Genomic DNA, 20,182 nt, shown 5'->3' on the forward strand with positions numbered 1-20,182 from the left:
TGCGGAGTAAACATTAACCTTCTCTCCAAGTTGCCCCCTTCAAACCAGTCTCTGTCTGGAATGGGAAATACTTCACTGTTCCTTCAGTGTCACTGGGTCAAATTCACTGTGGGTGTTCCTACAAAAGAAAATCCTGCTATTTTTAAATAGAGCAGTGGGAATTAACGTGGCCATCTGAGATCACAGACAAAAGTTTAACAGGGTTTTAAATCTCTTCTGAATGATGACATTGCTGACAGTGTAGCACACTCAGTATTTAACTAAACTGCCAATGTGGAATAGATCCTTAAGATTCCAGAATTGGAACTGCATCTTCAGATATCAGTAAAGATATCATTTATGTGGATTTTCTCACACCACCACATCAAGTAACTAACCCAGTGGTGGTACATTAGAGGACATATTGTGCAGGAACACACCATTCTCCAACACAATAGTCCATTCCAATGATTACTGCTCGACCCAAACCACCTCCCATAATTCCTCACTTAAAACTATTTTAAGGCTCAATCTCCTTCTTCAAATGCTTGCCCAGATCTTCTGTAAATGCATCTACTGTTATTTGCTTCAAACATTGCTTGAGGAAGCAACTTCCACATTCTCAACTCTTTTTGGGTCAAGGAATCTTATCCAAATTCCCAATTGATAGTGGAAACATAGCAGTGGATCTAATTACACACACATTTGTTGTTAATAGTGGGATGACAATATCTAACACTGACTCTTGAATTTAAAAACAAAAGTTAATGATTCTGTATTCAAGTTCAAAATGAATTGCATGCATTATGCAGTGAACCAGTTATCCTGGGGAATGGACAAAGTGAAGAAAGAAACACTTCAGTAGGTTCAAAAGCATTTTCAATAGGCCTCAAAATAGCCAGATCTGGGCCAGTATTTGGCCAACTTGATAAAGCAATCATAAGCAGTCATATACTACAACCCCAAAGTGTACCACTAGGAGTTTGGAGGGTGAATATATTCCTGATACATGCTGTTAATAACTGTCATATTTGAATATTTATAACCTGTCATTGAAAGAAGGATAGGTCACAGCTTTGATGCAATTAATAGGATAATTGTTTTGGTTTAGAGGTTACAGCTAATTTATTTAGATGTGCTGTTGAGTTTGAACTGCCCTGACTTCATCTGAAGAATCTAGTTATCTCTTTGGTCATCTTTAAAAAATATCAAGGAGTGAACAGGACACCCACTGATGCAGAACTAATACTTTCTTCCACGGTTGTACGAAGTCCAGGAGGACACAGTACTCAACTTAATTCCCGCCAATATTTCTTGGCTAAATTTTGAACAGTCCAACAATGTCCAATTACCACATCATGCAGTTAAAATATTAGCTGCTCTGTTTAACGCCACATATCAGGTTTAAGGATGATAGGAGGCATTAGGTAGAATTGACCCTTTTGTGGCTTCTACCACAAATTCAGTAGGTTCTAATCATGCACATGTTCAGGATTTAATAAGTTAGTTCTCGAGGTGAGGTGTTGTGACACAGGAAACTTGCATATTAGCAGCTTGATGCACTATTAAGTTATTTGAGACAAATCTGTGCCATCCTATGTTGATGGATTGTCGTTGAAACAAACACTTTGTTTTCTGAAGGCTAGCATGTCTGCAGACTCACCTGCTGCACCTCGGTAGGTAGATCACAATCTGCTAGGGTTTGTAAAGATTGTTACCCACTGCTCTGGCATGTGACCATTAAATTCATCTCGCAATAGTGCTTCTTTTTTGCTTCAGTTAACATGAAAGTGGCATGGCTAATGTTATGCCTGAAGGCATTTAGCAATCCATTCTCTAAGTGGAGAAATCAAAAATATTTAAAATGTTATCTTGACTGGAATTTGATGTTGCAAAAATCTTCATTTAGGGAAGGGTATATTGACAGTGCAGTTTAACAATTTACGTGAAAATGTTGGGAATAAAACATGTAATCTGATTTCATCCCCATCTTTAAAGTACAAGTTATGGGTTTTAAACCTCGGGTTAGCTGTCACAATTGGCCTTTGTATAAGCAATGAATATATCTGCAGAATGTAGATAACAGTCCAGCCTCAGTTTCAAAACTCTCGAGGAACAACAAAGCAGTCTCTGGAACAATGCAAGGGAAGGGACAATAGGTTGGCTTCCTGTTCCCAATTATTATCCAATGATGAATGCCTGAAATGGTGTGTGAAAACAGGTTGATTTATGGTTGTAATGCACTCCATGGTCAAATGTCCTATCAGAAATTTTGTTTCTTTGCACACTCGTACAGCATATATTAGGTGAGATCTAAGTGGTGTTTGCAATTGAACTCACATGGAAACGGGATTCCTCAAGAACGGGGAAAATGGGGGGACAATGAAAAAACTAAATTAGAAAATGTGTCTCTAGCTAACAAGTAAAATGCAGAATAACATGCCCTCCTAAAAGTCTTATTTTAGTTTCATATAATATGGTTACAGAACTTTCAAATTTCATGTTTTATTAAATAAATATAAAATTAACTATTTGATATGAATCACTATTCAAAAATAATCAAAGGCATCAGTTTCTGGGTCGTCCCTCTTGCTACGTCCGGCATTCCTTAGAAATAGGGATGGTGTTTTCTTTCGTTGCCTCCTGGGCTTAGGAATTGCTGGTTTTATGCCATATTCTGTCAAGAGAAGCAAAGGGTCTTTATTAATTTATAGATTAAGATGTTTTGTTTATTTTCTTCAGCTTTGTCACATAGATTCCTGGAACTGTCGTCTTGAATTAAAAACTGTGATGTCAAGACACCTACATATTTAACTACATTTTTCCAACTGCAGTGCCAAGAGATCAATAAGTAATTGCCTTGCTAACAGTGCTTTAAAGATATCTTGCACTGACTAGAGAATATCATGACACACACCTAAAGTAACTTGAGTTCAGGGCATTCTGTAAGCCTGTGCGGAGTGATCTTGTTTCAAGAAAAAACTGGAGGAACTGCAGATGATGAAAATCAGAAATTGCTGGAAAGCCTCAGCAGGTGTGGCAGTATGTGTGGAAAGAAGTCAATTAATGTTTCACATCCAGTGACCCTTGTTTAGAACGGACTGTAGCTGGAAAAGGATTGATGTATGTGTTAAAGCTAGGCTGGGGAGAGGTGGAGAGGAGTAAAGAGTAGGTAGACGTGAAGCCTAGAGAGAGAAAACAATAGTTGGACAGACAAAGGAATGGGTAGAAGTTAGCCTGGGAAAAAGAATAGCTGCTATTGGGTACTGTTAGTGATGACAAGGCCTGGTATGTGGAGGTTAAGTAAAACCATGGGTGTAGGTGCTTAGGCCATAAAATTATTGAACTTGATTTTGAGTCCAGAAGGTTGCAGAATTCCAAAGCAGAAAATGAGGTGTTGTTCTTCCAGCTTCCGCTTGAGCTTTGTTGGAGCACTGCAGCAAGCTTGAGAGAGGTATTAACCAGCAAACATAATGTGCTGAAGACAGAATGTGGGTGTCTTTCCACAGATGCTGCCAGACATGCTGATTTGTATTTCATTTGGTTACAGATATAAAGGATGACAAGCAAAATTACTCACTCCAGTAGGAATGTTGTACTGAGATGATACAGCCTATTCAAAATAAGTGAAAAATATATTTATACAGAATTACTTGAGAAAAGGTAGCTTTTCATTAATTTTTTGGTTTAGCACAGGATAAAGTAATATACAGCTTGCAAATTCCAGTTTTTGAAAAAAAACTTATTACTGCCTCTGTCATACTTTTTGCTTCTCTCAATAGATTATCTGCTCAGCCTTGAACTGCTGCACTATTCAACAACAGTGTATATTCCTCAATCTTCCAACTCCAGTTTAGTGAACATTTTCCTTGATCTCCTTCAGGTTTCAGTTTTTTTTAAACCCTACTGCTTGATACCCAGCTTTTTTAAAAATTTCCTTCCCTCATTTTCCTGAATATGTTGTACTCGGGAAGGTTAAGCATCCAATGTACCACCCTTTTTGAGCCAGGTCAAAGTTTTCCCCACAACATCATTAGGTATCTTTAATCTATGGCAGCTTTTAAAATGTCTTCTCAAATCTTTGAATTCATCTGTTCAGTCAGATCTGTAACTTGCTGATTACTGATCCAGGTATACATGTCTTTTCTTGTACTGCATGTGATATTGAAAATGGTGGTGTTGCAGGAATACAGTGTTATGGTTGTTGAGTAGTTTTAGAGAATACAGACCTCTGGCTGATTTAGCCCTCAGCCACAATGACTTACCTCAGCACTAAATTATGATCTTTGTGGTTTGTTTGAGGATACTGCCTTACATAGCTGAATTGCTGATGAAGTAATCACCTGGGTGCTCTTTTTAATCAATCTAATTTTAGTTTTCTGTGAAATCTCTTTGTACTTAATATCATAGAATTTGGTGTAACTGATCACATGTTCTCATTCTGATCAGGGAATGCACTTTCAAACAGGTGAAAAAACAGTTCTACCTGCTGTATTGGCCAATAATTGTGTCAAATCCACTAAAATCAGATTATTTGCTCAGATTATTGTAGTGCTGTTTCTGGGAGCTTGCTGTGTGCAATTTGGTTGTGCCATTTCCTACACTACAGCAGTGATGACACTTTTTAAAAAATGCTTCATTTTGCTTTGGAACATCCTGAGTTCATGAAGGAAAAAAATCTGTAGAAATGCAAGTTGACCTTTTCAAAATAAACAGGGAATCAAAGGTTACTGTACCATCAAAAAGTCCAAAGTGCTGTCTTGGGTGACTCGAGTCCATTGCATTCCCAATGTTTTCTTTCTTCACTCTGATAGTGAAAAGAAGACATAAACAACAAATAAATTAGGCTAGCTTTATATTATTTTAAATATTTGATAAATAGACATTAGAAATGAATGATTCCTACTAACGTTGGCGTACCGTTTCAGTGAGAGTGTTACGCCCAAATCAAAAAGTACCAAAAACAAGACAAGGTTGAGACAAAATTTCTTTAAACAATTGTTTGTTTTACTAGTGAAAGTGTTCATTATTCCTTTTAAAGAGAAAATAAAATCAAAACTTTGCAGCAATTGAATAACAAATAGCAACATCAAATCATAACATTATAAAGTATAGTCCTGCCCAGGAGAGTGAAAAGTCAAACTTTAAACAGTTCTATTTAGTAAAGATCATCACCAAAACATAATTGCATATGCACTTATGATGTCACTCTCTTTATGAGGCAAGAATGTTCTTTGTATAAAAAGAATAGACTGTCGAGAGCTTTGTTTTTAATTGGCCACAAGATTGCAAACACAGGGATGTATTCATGTTTCGAAAAAGAAGGGTTGAAGTTCATCTTTGTGTTGCTCTGGTCAAATGAGGACTTGTTTCCAAAAGCGCAGCTTTAATGTTGGTTGTACAGTAGCTGTGAATTCCCATTTGTTAGAGTAATTAGGTTTCAGGAGACAAAAAATTATTAGCATTTTTAGAAGGAATGAAAACAAACTCCAAATAGGTGACGAACACAAATGACAGTACACTATCTCTTTTTCCAAAGACAATTATAACTACAGTTGCAGAATACCAATATACAAGAGCATTTTTGTAAATCCATGATATTCAATAGCAATTTTCATGTGATTTGCATTCTCTGTGACCCTCCCAATTGAACTGTGTGTTGTGCAGCCTGTCTGATGATGATTTAAATCAAATTACACCTTTTTTTTTTGTCAAATTTTCTTCAGCAGATCTGTTTTTATTTCAGATCTCCAGCCAAGGTTTGTTGTTTGTTTTATTCCATATAACTGTTGGGTGTATCTGCTCCTCTAAAATTGCTAATCAAATTGCAGCGACCCAATTTCTGTATTACAAATAGGCACAGCCCTAAGGCAAGTGAACAAAAAATCTGTACACCCCTCAGAGAATTAATGTCACTTTAACTTTTACATAGGTATTTCTTGCTAATTGTGCTGTTGAAGGAAAGACGAAAAGCTTCAGCAAAATGTCTCATTTCAAATAATAGACCAGCCATTATGTTATGCTAGGTCTTACCAACACTTTTAGCACAATTACAACACTGGCACTTAGCTGGGCAATTTTCCACAGTGCCAGCGATGTCAGTCTGGCCAATTATTGCCTCATCAGTCTACTTTCGCTCATCAGGAACACGATGGAAGGTATTGTCAATAGTGCTATCAAGCAGCACCTGCTGAGCAATAATCTCTAGTAATTTCCAGTTTGGGTCCTGCCAGAGCCACTCAGCTCCTGACCTCACATCAGTCTTAATTTAAGCAGATTTAAAAGAGCTAGAGTCAACAGGTGACGTGAGAGTGATAGCCTTTCACATCAAGGCCATGTTTGACCAAGTGTGGCATCAAAGTGCAGTGCTAAAACTGCAATCAATAGGTAACAGTGGCAAACGCTCTTCTGATTAGAATTGTACCTGGTACATTTAATGTTGTGGTTGTTGGTGGTCAGTCATCTCAATTCTAGGATATTGGGTTAGTGTCCTAGACCCCACCCCCTTCAGCTACTGCATCAATGGTATTATCTCCATAAGGCTAGAAATTGCACAAATATCCCAATCATCACCAATGTTCAGTGCCATTCATGACTCCTAAGGTACTGATGTAGTCCACTTTCAAAGGGAACGAGATCTGGAGAATATCCAAGCTTGGGCTGACAAGTGACAAGTAACATGTGTGCCACACATGCCATGTAATAACTGTCTCCAATAGACAGACAATCTAACTACTGCACTTTAACATTCAATGGTGTTAGTGTTACTGAATCCCTCACAATCAACATTCTGGAGATTACCATTGAGCAGAAACTGAACTGGATTTGCCACATAAATACAGTGGCAACAAGAACAGGTCAGAGACTAGGAACGCTGCGTCAGGTAACTCATCTCCTGATTCCGAAAACCTGTCTACCATTTACAAGGCACGAGTCTGCAGTGTGATGGAATACTCCTGCTTGCTTGGATAGGTGCAGCTCCAAAAACATTGAAGAAGCTTGACACCATCCAACATAAAGCAGCCCACTTGATTGGCATTACGTCCACTAGCAGCCATTCCATCCTCCACTGATTCTCAGTAGTAGCAGCGTATACTATCTACAAAATGCACAGAAATTCACCAAATATCCTCACAAAAACCCATGACCACGTCCGTCACGAAGGACACCACCACCTACAAGTTTCCCTCCAAGCCTCCTGACTTGAAATATATTGCCATTCCATCACTTTTGCAGGGTCAAAGCCTGGAATTTCCTCCCTGAGAGCGTTGTGGGTCAATCTACAGCCTACGTACTGCAGTAGTTCAAAAAGGCAGCTCAACACCACCATCTCAGGGACAACTAGGATAAATGCTGGCCCATGTCCAATGAGGGAATTTGAAAAAAATTAAAGATGTGGAGGAAATGCTAAACTGGAGCTTTCTTGCACGAATAAAGTTCAATTATGAAAGTCATCATGATAATTGAGGAAAGAAAGACAAATATTTACATTTGGATGTCCTAGGGTACTTTTCAGTTCAGGAAATTGTCTTGAAGTGCAGTAACGTAAGGGGAAACAGAAGCCAATTTGTTCACAGTAAGTTTGCGTGACTGGTAAGGTATGTTCAGTTGTGGAAAGTTAGGGGAGAAATTACAGGACCCCTAGCAGAGATCTTAGTATCACTTGAAGTCACAAGTGAGTTGCTGGAGGATGAATAATGTGCCTTTAATTAATAAAGTTCCCAGGCTTCTCCTTCCATTCTATAAAATTCTGAGTCTGACATCAGTGGTGAGTAAGTTCTTGGAGAGGATTGAGGGAGATAAGATTTACATGGATTTGGAGAGGTAAGATCTGATTAGGGATAGTCAACATGGTTTTGTATGAAAAATCGTGTCTCATTGAGTTTTTTTTGGAAGAAGTAACCCAGAAGATTGAGGGTAGAGTGGTAGACATTGTCTGCGTTGTCAAAGGCTTTATAAAAATCAAGGTTCCATGTGGTAGACTAATTAGTAAAAATAGACCACATGGGATTCAGGGAGAGCTTGCTAATTGGATATAAAGTTGACTTGATAGCAGATGTTGATGTTAGAGGGTTGTTTTTAGGACTGCAAGTCCGTGGCCAGCAGTGTTCTGCAAGGGTTGGTGCTGGGTCCACTTTTGATTGTTATTAATGTAAACAATTTGGATGAGAATTTGGGAGGTATTGTTTGTAAATTTGTGGATAGCACCAAAATTAATGGTGTAGTTGACAGTGAGGAAAACTATTTAAGACTACAAAAGGATCTCAACTAATTGGGTCAATGGGTGAAGGAGTGGCAGATAGAGTTTAATTTGGATAAGTGTGAGGTTTTGAATTTTTGTAAAACAAGCAAGGGAGGTGTTATATAGTTAATAGTAGGGCCCTGAGTAATGTTGTTGAAAAGTGACATATAGAGTTGAACCCCTAGACCTCTTCTGAAATTTGTGTCACAGGTAGACAGAATGGTGAAGAAGTCATTTAACATGCCTGCCTTCATTGCTAAGAACTTTGAGTCTAGGATTTGGGACATAATATTTAGGTTGTGCAGGACACTGGGGCTACTTTTTTGGAGTACTATTTACGGTTCTGGTCACCCAGCTGCAGGACGAATATTATTAAACTGGAGGGTCCAGAAAAAAATTAACAGGATGTTGTTGGGACAGGAGAGTTTGAGTTGTAAGGTGATGTTGGGATTTATCTCACATGAGCATAGGAGGTTGAGGAGTGACCTTTAGTGGCTTCTAAAATTATAAGGGGCATAGATGAGGTGAATAGCTAAGACCTTTTCCCTCGGGTGGGTGAGTTCAAAACTAGGGGTGATATTTTTGGGGTGAGAGGATAAAGATTTAAGAGAACTAAGGGGCAACTTTTTCACACAGTGTAAATGTGGAATGAACTTCCAGAAAAAGTGGTAGATGCAGGTACAGTCGCAACGTTTAAAAGACATTTGCCTAGGTACATGAATAGGAAAGGGTTAGAAGGATCTAGGCCAAACACAGGCTAGTGGGACTAGTTTAGGTTGGGAAGCTTGGGCAGTATGGATGAGTTGGACTTTTTTTTTCTAAAAGGCAAACTGATTAAAAATGCAAAGCCCACTCAAAGGCAGAGATGAGATAGCAGTAGAAAATCACCTTCAGTGTGTACAGAAAGAAAACTTCCCTACAATCAAACCATATGAGTCAGGAAGACATTAACAAATGCAAGATCCTGGATCTTAACCATGCCTTCTATACACTTACCCATTGAAAAGAAAGCTCTCCAAAGGATCTATTTCCATGCTGTATGATTCTAATGGTAGTGGGAGCATGACCAATGCATTTCAATAGATGATGGTAGAAAGATGAGGACAGCACAAGAAACCAGTGAATTTTTGTTGTTTTTTTTTGAGGTAGTTCTTGAGGCATCATTCATGACCACCACAGATGGATGGGGACTGAAATGGTTTTAAAAAGACACTTAGCAAAAACATTAACTTAAAATGACCACTAGCAGCAGCTAACCCACATATTTTGGCCAACTTTCACGAAACCCCCAATGTGGATTAAATAAAAGAGATAATAGGAACTGCAGATGCTGGAGAATCTCAGATAACGAAGTGTGGAGCTGGATGAACACAGCAGGCCAAGCAACATCTTAGGAGCAGGAAAGCTGATGTTTCAGGCCTTCATCAGAAAGGGTCTAGGCCCAAAACAGCAGGCCAAGCAGCATCTTAGGAGCACAAAAGCTGATGTTTTGGGCCTAGACCCTTTCTGATGAAGGCCTGAAACATCAGCTTTCCTGCTCCTAAGATGTTGCTTGGCCTGCTGTGTTCATCCAGCTCCACACTGCATTACCTTAGATTAAATAAAAGATAGTACGAACTGAAGTTAACTTCTTTCTAACAGGCAAACTGATTAGAAATGCAAAGCCAACTCAAAGGTAGAGATGAGATAGCAATAGGAAATCACCTTCGGTGTGTACAAAAAGAAAAATTCCCTACAATCCAGATCCCTACGCTCAAACCATATTATGATTCAGGAAGACATTAACAAATGCAAGATCCTGGATCTTAACCATTCCTTCTATACACTTACTCTTCGAAAAGAAAGCTCTCAGAAATCCATACAGCATCATTATTTCAAGGGGCAGTTGATCAGCTTTGAGAATGTTAGGAGGGAGTCTACTGTCACAAAACCCATCATAAGTGAAGCTGGCCCAGTTCCCATGGAAACAACAAAACAACTCAAGGGAGCCGAGAACTTTACAATAAATGCAACCTTCACTATAACTGACGACACTCATGAAACCAATATGTCCCCAGACTCAGAGACAAAGGACTCAATTGTATATTATTTTCTCCTCCCTTGTACTGGACACTATCACCTCTTTACTCTGTATCCATGTGTATTTGTGTGAGAACCCAACAGCCTGCATGAAGGCTGTACACCTGACATTTTTTATTCTTTTTCAGGGTTAACATTAATCCTTTCACACTAGAAAGTCTTAGGATTGGCTCCTACTGCTGCTGTAAAAATGAGTTAGCAATATTTTAATAGGAGGGAGAGATATGCTTTCATGCTAAAAATAACTTAAAATCTTTGTTGCAACCGTTTGGGGAGGTTGAAAAGAGGCGTACTAAATCAACCCACTTCACCTTGTCAGAACAAGTCTCACTTTAATAACATATCAAAAAGGTGGCTTTCTGACAGTGAAGCGTTCCCTCGTGGTCAGCTGGAGATTTCCAAGACTGATTTTTCTTGCTTGTGTCACCAGGGTATATGAAATAAAAGTTAAGTTGAATAGATTTAAGCTATTTCTCATGAATGGCTAGAGTGATGGAATGGCCTCCTGTCCTACCTATTGTCATCATTTTTCAGGAGTGAAACCATATGATATCAATGTGATCCACTCCAGTCAGCATACAGAATTGTTATAATACAGGTGGCCATTGAGCTCACAGTGTTCACACTAGTATTCCAAATGACTTCATTCTGTGACACTCCCCTCTTGCTTTATATTCATTCACAGGGTGAGGACCTTGCTGGCTAGGTCAGCATTTTATTGCCCAGAGGGCAGTTAAGAATCAACCATTCCTTGTAACCCTGTGTATTCTTTGCTTGCAAATACAATCTAATTCCCCTTGAAATGATTCAATTGAAACCACCCTGCAGGACCTCTTGACAATACCTTCCACACCTTAGTCCTTAACTGTATGAAAACGATTTTCCTCACATCACCATTGTTTCATTTACTTCAAGTCTGCATCCTTTCGTTTCTTATCCTTTCATGAATGGGAACATTTTCCCTCGACCTACTCTATCCAGAATCCCTGTGATTTTGAATACCTTTCATCTAACAACTTTCTCTTTGAGAACACGGTCCTACTTTTCTATTTTCCTAACTCTCATGCATCATTGGAATAGTGTGCCAGAAATCTCTCCTTACTGTTCCTCTGGAGTTCTCACAAAAATGAAAGATTTTATTGGCGTATGCAAAATTTCCTAATCTACTTGCCTGTTTAGAACTAGAATAACAGAAAGCAGAGGTCAGATTTTGTAACAAGGATTATTATTTATTGCAAATAAATAGATTCTAGCTGCAGGTATATGACAATGAAGTGCTGACATATGAGTGAAATTCTCAGCCCCCTATCCTTATACACAAACACCCAGACAGAAAAAAACTGGACATTATGGATGGAGGGGATATGTGGGAAGGCGGTTCATTGTCTCTTATCCACATGGGTCACCGAAAAGATCTTTGCCAGGACATGCTGACTTTTTAATCTCTCTTTTCCACGTACTTTCACCTCCTTGCAAGAAGCACAGATCCACTGGTTCAGCAAATTAAAATCTCTGACTTTGTCAATAGCATGGAGCTGGAGGAACATAACCCGTCAAGCAGCATCAGAGGAGTAGATTAGTCAATGTTTTGGACCCAGACCCTTCTTCAAGACTGGGTAGGGGGAAAGGGGGATCTTGAAACTGGTGAATCCTATGTTTAGGCCAACAAACTGTAGGCTCCCAACATGGAAAATGACATATTATTCCTCCAGTTTGTGTGTGGTGTCATTGTGGCAGCAGAGGAGGCCCAGGATGGACATGTCACCCAGGGAGTGGGAGGAGGAGTTAAAATGGTTAGCAACCAGAAGGTGTTGATTATAGCATATGGAGTCAGCTGCCCCGCAAATCTGTCACTGAGTCTAAGTTTGGTCAAACCAATGTGGAGGAGGCCACATCGGGAGCAACGGACATAGTAGACCAGGTTGGAGGATGTACAGGTGAACCCCTGTCAGATATGTAAGGTTTGTCATGGGCCGTGGGTGGAGGTGAGAGAGAAGTAGTGTAGGAATATGTGTAGCACCTCTTGTGGTGGCAGGAAAGATGCTGGTTGTGGTGGGTTTGGCGGGGAGTGTGGAAAGGACAAGACAGTCACAATGAGCGGTCCCAATGAAAGGCAGATAGGGGTGGGGAGGGAAATATCTCTTTGGTGGTGGGGTCAGATTGTAGGTGGCAGAAATGACAGAGTATGATGCACTGGATGTGGAAGTTGGTGTGGTGTGCGAGGGCCAGGGGGATACTGTCTTTATTTTTGTTGGGGGGAGGGTGTTTGCGGGTAGAAGTGGGGGAAATACAAGAGACGCAGTTGATGGCATCATTGATCAGCAGAGGGGCAGGGAGGAAGTTGTGATCCTTGAAGTAACAGGACATTTGGGATGTCCAGGAGTGGAATGCTCCATTTTGGGAGCAAATGGAGTGTAGGCAGAGGAATTGAAAGTAAGGAGCATGGGTGAGAGGAGGTGCAGTCATGGTTACTGTGGGAGCCAATGGATTTGAAATAGATGTCAGTGCTGAGACAGTTACTGCATATGGAGATAGAGGTGTTGGAGATGGTTCGGGCAAATCTGAGGTTGGGGTGAAAGGTGTTAGTAAAATTGATGAACTGTTCAAGCTCCTCATGGGAGCACAAAGCAGTGCCAATACATTCAATGAAGTAGTGGAGGAATTGGTGGTGGTGGTGTGGGGGGGCGGGGCTTGGAGGGGCAATGGTGCCAGTATAACAGTGGAACAGGGACTGTTCCACATATCCTATGAAGAGGCAGGCATAGCTCGGACCCATACAGGTGCCCGTGGCCACCCCTTTTATTTGTAGGAGGTGGGAGAAGTTAAAGGAAAAGTTGTTGAAGGACAAGTGCCATTAAGTGGAAGAGTGTCCCCCTCCCCCCAACAAAAATAAAGACAGAGTCCCCCTGGTCCTCACATATCACCCCACCAACCTCTGCATCCAATGCATCATTCTCCACTGTTTCTGCCACGACCAAAGAGATAGTCCGCCCCCACTCCTCCTCCACCATCTACCTTTTGTAGGGACCGGTCACTTGGCAACTCCTTCATCCACTCTACACTCCCCACTAACCCCACCAGTTTCAAAACCTCATTCCATGTCTAACCCTCCCTTTCATCCCTGCCTCCTTGACCTGACACTACCTATCCATCTTCTTCCCCACCTATCTGCCCCACCCTTCCCACTGACCAATCCCCACCACCGCTACCTGCATCCACCTATTGCCAACACCTACCTTCCCTCATTCAGACGCCTCTTCTCTCTGTTTATTTTCCAGCTCCCTCTCCCTTCCCCAGTCCAGATATGTCGATTTTCCTGCTCCTCTGACGCTGCATGACCTGCTGTGTTCCTTCAGCTCCACACTGTATTGAATCTGACTGGAGCATCTACAGTTCCTTCTATCTCGAAAATCACTGACTAAGTGGTTAAAAGAAACAGCTTACATCAACTAGTGAGGGAAGATAAATTGGCTTTCTTCAGGCTTTAGCCATTTTTACTGCAGGGGGATATACAAATTTCCTTCTCAGAGGTCCAAAGGCTTATGACAATATCATTTATACCACAAGCTGTTCACTACCTAGGAGCCAATCACATAGTGGTGGCAGGTAGAAGAACGATCATTGACTTTCCACATTAAGCAGAGGTTCACCTGCACATCTGCCAATGTGATATACTGCATTCACTGTACACGGTGTGGCTTCCTCTACATTGGGGAAACCAAGCGGAGGCTTGGGGACTGCTTTGCAGAACACCTCCGCTCAGTTCGCAATAAACAAATGCACCTCCCAGTCGCAAACCATTTCCACTCCCCCTCCCATTCTTTAGATGACATGTCCATCACGGGCCTCCTGCAGTGCCACAATGATGCCACCCGAAGGTTGCAGGAACAGCAACTCATATTCCGCCTGGGAACCCTGCAGCCTAATGGTATCAATGTGGACTTCACCAGCTTCAAAATCTCCCCTTCCCCCAACGCATCCCAAAACCAGCCCAGTTCGTCCCCTCCCCCCACTGCATCACACAACCAGCCCAGCTCTTCCCCTCCACCCACTGCATCCCAAAACCAGTCCAACCTGTCTCTGCCTCCCTAACCTGTTCTTCCTCTCACCCATCCCTTCCTCCCACCCCAAGCCGCACCTCCATCTCCCACCTCCTTGACCTGTCCGTCTTCCCTGGACTGACCTATCCCCTCCCTACCTCCCCACCTATACTGTCCTCTCCACCTATCTTCTTTTCTCTCCATCTTTGGTCCGCCTCCCCCTCTCTCCCTATTTATTCCAGAACCCTCACCCCATCCCCCTCTCTGATGAAGGGTCTAGGCCCAAAACGTCAGCTTTTGTGCTCCTGAGATGCTGCTTGGCCTGCTGTGTTCATCCAGCCTCACATTTTATTATCCCAACCATCATTGACCGTTGGTCACCACTCCACATATCAATCAGCTACTTGATACTGGCTTAAGTTTCAATTTTTACACACTTCCCAGTGCCAGCTCATCAGCAATAACCTTCCCCCATTTCTTTAACGAGCAACAGTATAAACAGCACTTACAATGAATAACTTGCTTTTAAAAAGTGCAGCCACCCCTTCTAGCCTGTTCCTGTTACACAAATCTAAACTACATAGGCCTAGCCTATACATAACTGAAGTTCATTGCCTTGAAACCCTTCATGATCAATCATTTTTGTACCTTTTCCAATGCTTTCACATTTTTCTTAGAGTGTGGTACCCAGACCGAATAGATATTTTTTGATTAGCGTGTTCAGAGATGTTATTACAAACCTGTGGAGCTGATGGGACTTAGACTCAGGCCTCCTGGTCTAGTGGTGCAGACATAACAATTGCAATTCAGAGCTCTAGTACTACTCCTTTACTTAAGGGCAAACACTCAATTTGGATGAATCTCTTGCTGCTGTTCACCCATTTTCTATTATTACAACAACAACTAACCTCACTTTTGAGAGCCTTGCATCAACAGTCAAACTTTGATTAATGCTGTCTAACCTTGACACATTATTTGTCCAATCTACGGCTAAATGTTGATTTAATGTTTGCACCTTCCCTCAATTGCAATGTTAGAAGTGGAGTTCTTTGCTGGTGATTGTGCAGTGCTGTGCTTAATTCCTCCGATAATTAGTAATTCATGTCAATATGCAGCAAGGATATCGACAGGAAATAATCACTTTCAACACAAGAACTCTGAAACTCCGTACTGAACAGCACTGTGGGAATATTACAGATTCTCCTTTGAGCCTGCCAAAGATGTGCATATTCTGTGAACTAATTTAAAATAAACTTGCTGCTATTGAATTGGATCATTCCAATGTCAATCATTGATTAATATTCCATCTCCTGAGACACTATTATTTTATGCTACTGCCAAATCATACACCCATCTCTTTAAGTACAACTGATTCAATTGCTGGGCAATCATAGGTCAACATTAGGCCAGCTAGTTTAACATCTGTCTCAGGAAAAGGCTATAATCTGTCAATTAGGTAGTAGTAGCAGATTATTTAGAAAATCATAATACAACTGATAAAGTTAACACGGTTTTGCGAAAAAGACATTGTGTTTGACAAACTTATTAGAGTTATTTGAAGGACAATACAAGCTTTTTTGACTTCCCCTTCCTTTTTATATATTTAAAGTGAACACAGAACCCTTAGAAAATGAATCAGGTGATAGTTATGGAGAAAAAGAAAATGACAGCGGAGTTAAACAGATTTTGCCTCTATCTTTATGGTCAAAGATACTTTGTACATCCCATTAATACAAAAGAATGGGATGGTGGAATTGTGTCGTCACCATCACTAGAGAGGTAGTATTAGACAAACTAATGGGGCTAAAGGCAGATAAGCCCTTTGGTGCTGATGTTTTTCTTTTGAGGATCTTAAAAGAAGTAGCTATTCAGATTGCGGATGACGGGTGTAATTTCTGGGATTCTAGAAAAGTACTGGAGGACTGGAAATGTGACACCCCTATTCAAAAAGAGGAGGCAGAAAGCAGGTAACTAAAGGCCATTAGTCTAACATCTATTGTTGGAAGCAATTATTAAGGAAGTAATTGCAGCACATTTGGAAAGTGATAATCTAACCAAGCAGAGTCAGCAAGGCTTTATGAAAGAGAAATATGATCTGACTAATTTATGAAAGATTTTTGAAGATGTCTCAACCAGAGTGGATAGAGGGGAACCAGCAGACGTCTGATATTTGGACGTCCTGAAGGCGTTCAACAAGGTATCTCCATGAACGTTGAAGTTGTAAAATAGCCCATGGTGTGGAATCTAGTAAATTGGTATGATAGAGAATTAGTAAACAGCATGTTTTTTTTCAGGTTGGCAATCTGTAATCAGTGGGTTTGTGTAGGGATCACTGCTAGGACTGTAACTGTTTACAATATATATTTATGACTCAGGGGAAGAAGCGAAAATACTGTAGCCAATTTTCAGTAAACACAAAAATAGGTGGAAAGACAAGTTGTAAAGGGGATACAAGTATATTACAGAGACATTGACAGTTACATAAGTGAACAAAAAAGTGGCAAATTGAGTATAATGTAAAATGGAAGGGAGAACAAAAGGACAGAGCATTAGAATATTATTTAATTGGACAAAAGTTACAGAAAGCTGCATCTTGAAGGGACTTGGAGTAATTACACCAGAATCACAGAAAGCTGGTGTACGGGGGCAGCAGCTAATTAGGAAGGCTTATGGAATATTGGCCCTTATTTCAAGGGGTTGGAGTGGGGAAGTCTTACTGCAAATGTACAACGTACCAGTGAGACCACATCAGGAGCAGTTTTGGTTTCCTTTATTTAAAGAAGCTTATTGTTTCCTTGGAGGCAGTTCAGAGTAGTTTTACAAGATTTACAAGGATGATCCCTGGTATGGAAGAACTGTCGTAGCAGCAAAGGTTAAACATGCTGGGACTGTACTTACCAAAGATTAGAAGAGTGCAAGGGGCTTAACAAGGTGAATGCTGAGAGGTTGTTTCCCCCTCATTGGAGAGTCTAGGACTTGAGGGCGTAGTCTCAGAATAAAGGAGCAGTAATTTACGACTGAGATCAGGAATAATTTCTGGTTTCAGAGGGTTTGACTCTTTGGAACTCCTTTACACAGACAGTTATGGGGACACAGTCACTGTATATATATTTAAGCCTGAGTTTGATAGATTCTTGATGTCAGGAAAACCAAGGTTACGGGAAAAGGCAGGAAAGTAGACATGAAGAAAATTGAGTCAGCAATGATCCCATTCGATGTCAGAACGGTCTTGGGGTCTGAACAATTTACTCCTCAATTCTTACATTCTTATATGAGGATGTAACAAGCAGGGATGGTAAATAATGTACTGTATTTGGATTTCCAAATGGCAATCAATAGGTTGCGACATAAAGGCTACTGCACGAGGTAAGAGTTCTTGTTGTTGAGTGTGATATATCAGCCTAAACAGAGGTCTGGCTAACTATTAGGAAACAGAACATTGGGATAAATGGATCATTTTCAGTTTGGCAAACTGTAACTAGTGGAGTACCCCAGAAATTAGTGCTGAAATATTTACAATTTATGACTTCAGTGAAGGGACTCACTGTATGGAAGCAAGTTGTGAGGATAACACAAAGAGCTTGAAGGAAATATATGTTGAGTCCAACTCGTCCAGAGATATCATCAACTGATTTAGTCCTATTTGCCAGCATTTGGCCCATATCCCCATAAACCTTTCTTATTTATGTATTAATCGAGCTGCCTTTTAAATGTTGTAATTGTAACTGCCTCCATCTCTTCCTCTGGCAGCTTGTTCCATACATGCACTACCCAGTATATAAAAATGTTGCCCTCAGGTCACCTTTAAATCTTTCCCCTCTCAGCTTAAACCTATGCCTTTTAGTTTTAGGGTCCCGAGGGTAAAGGACCTTGGCTATTTACCTTATCCATGCTGTTTGTGATTTTATAAACCTCTATAGGTCACTCCTCAGCCTCCAAACCTCCAGGGGAAAAAAGCCCCAGCCTATTCAGCCTCTTCCAATATCTTATTTCCTCAAATCCCAGCAACATCCTAGTAAATCATTTCTGAAAACTTTCAAGTTTCACATCTTTCCCACATCAGAGGACCAGAATTGAATGCAGTATTCTAAAAGTGTCCTGACGAATGATTGGACAGAATTTGACAATGGAGTACAATGTGTGAAAATATGGGGTTGTCTACATAAACCTGAAGAACAGAAAAGCAGAATATTAAGTTAAATGGTCAGAACTTTTGAGTCTTTCTGAAAACATACACATTTGGTCAAATACTTTTGCACTCACTAGGATATTTTGCAAAAATTTCAGATGGAAAAAACATGTACACGCAATGTGTCTATTTTAACTGAACAAAATAGTTGATAGCTACTCATTGGTTTATTTTTCAGGATAATGCCATAACTAAGCAAAGTTAACCAGTTTGGTTTAAAACTTAAACAAAGCCTGACAGTTAACGATCAATCATAATTAACTGGTGCATTAAACATGTGCCTTTCTTCCAGCAATACTCAATATTCATGTGAATGGAGAGGCTGCAAATGCTTTTGTGGAAAAGAGTCTACATGAATTTCAAAAAGTTGTCACACAGGTACACGTAACAAGTCATTAAGATGTCTGATAAATTATTTACCTTTATTGCAAGAGAGATGAAATGTAAAAGCATCAGGAAGTCTTGCTACAGCTGCTCAGAGTATTAGTGAAACTGCAGCTGGAATACGTACAGTTTCTGTCTTGTTACTGAAGAAGATATACTTTGTTGGAAGAAGTTTTGCGAAGGTTCAATAGATTGATTGTTGATGTATGACATTGAGCAATTTAGGTCTTCACTCAATCGACTCTAAAGTGAGGGAACACATTTTAAAAATGGGGCACCTTGGTTTTACGTAATTTGGAGATGATTAGGAATTCCTCCTCTCGAGGGCTTTTTGTGTTTGGAATTCTCTTCCCTTTGAGCAATGCAGGCTGGGTTAGGTTTTTGATTGACAAGGACATCAAGGGTTATGAGGGCCAGGCTGGAAAGTGGATTTCAGTCCACAATCTGATCGGCCATGAACTAAAGGAATGACAGCTTGCTGAGTTGAATGGCTTTCCTGCTCCAATTACTTATTTTATCCTTCATTGATGGTTAAAAGGAAGTGTTTTACATTTCTACAGTGCATTACACAACCTCAACATATCGTGATGTAAGTGAAGTCCTAAATTTATTATAGCGTGGAAGCAGGCCATTAGACCCAGCGGGTCCACACCGACCTGCTGAAGAACATGCCCCACTCAGACGCACCCACCGCACCCCCACCACCGCCCCCCCCGCCCTTACCATACTCCTATAACCCTTCATTTTCCATGGTTAATTCAGCCACCCTGCACACCCAGGACACAAAGGGCAATTTAGCATGACCTATCCAGAATATCTTTGTACTGCAGGAGGAAATCCACGCCGACACATGGAGAACACCCAAACTCCACGCAGACAATTGTCCGAAGACGGAAGTGAACGCGGCTCTCTGTTGCAAACTAAAAACCAAAAGAACTGCGGATGCTGTAAATCAGGAACGAAAACGAAGTTGCTGGTAAAGCTCAGCAAGTCGGGCAGCATCTTTGGAGGAGAAAACAGAGTTAACGTTTCGGGTCCCGTTCAGAGGAAGGGTCACCGGACCCGAAATGTTAACTCTGTTTTCTCCTCCACACAGATGCTGCCAGACCTGCTGAGCTTTTCCAGCAACTTTATTTCTGGTCTCTGGTGCTAACTGTTCAGCCACCGCTGTATTGTAGGAAATGTGGCAGCCAAATTGCACACAAAACTAATCTCACAACAGCACAGGGCTGAATAGTTTATATTATGTGGAAGATAGTGGATAAATTA

At 40.6% G+C, this 20,182-nt stretch overlaps 1 long non-coding RNA gene across 1 annotated transcript; it reads right to left on the bottom strand.

The window, feature by feature from the left end:
- Positions 1–1,327: 1,327 nt before the first annotated feature.
- LOC125459398 (uncharacterized) lies at positions 1,328–19,580 on the bottom strand. Its single transcript, XR_009446850.1, has 3 exons — positions 18,950–19,580; positions 4,716–4,786; positions 1,328–2,656 (listed from the first exon to the last, which is right to left on the bottom strand). It is a non-coding gene; the product is annotated as an uncharacterized LOC125459398 (long non-coding RNA).
- Positions 19,581–20,182: the final 602 nt, after the last annotated feature.

This window comes from Stegostoma tigrinum, chromosome 17, assembly GCF_030684315.1.
Source record: "Stegostoma tigrinum isolate sSteTig4 chromosome 17, sSteTig4.hap1, whole genome shotgun sequence".
NCBI lineage: Eukaryota > Metazoa > Chordata > Chondrichthyes > Orectolobiformes > Stegostomatidae > Stegostoma > Stegostoma tigrinum.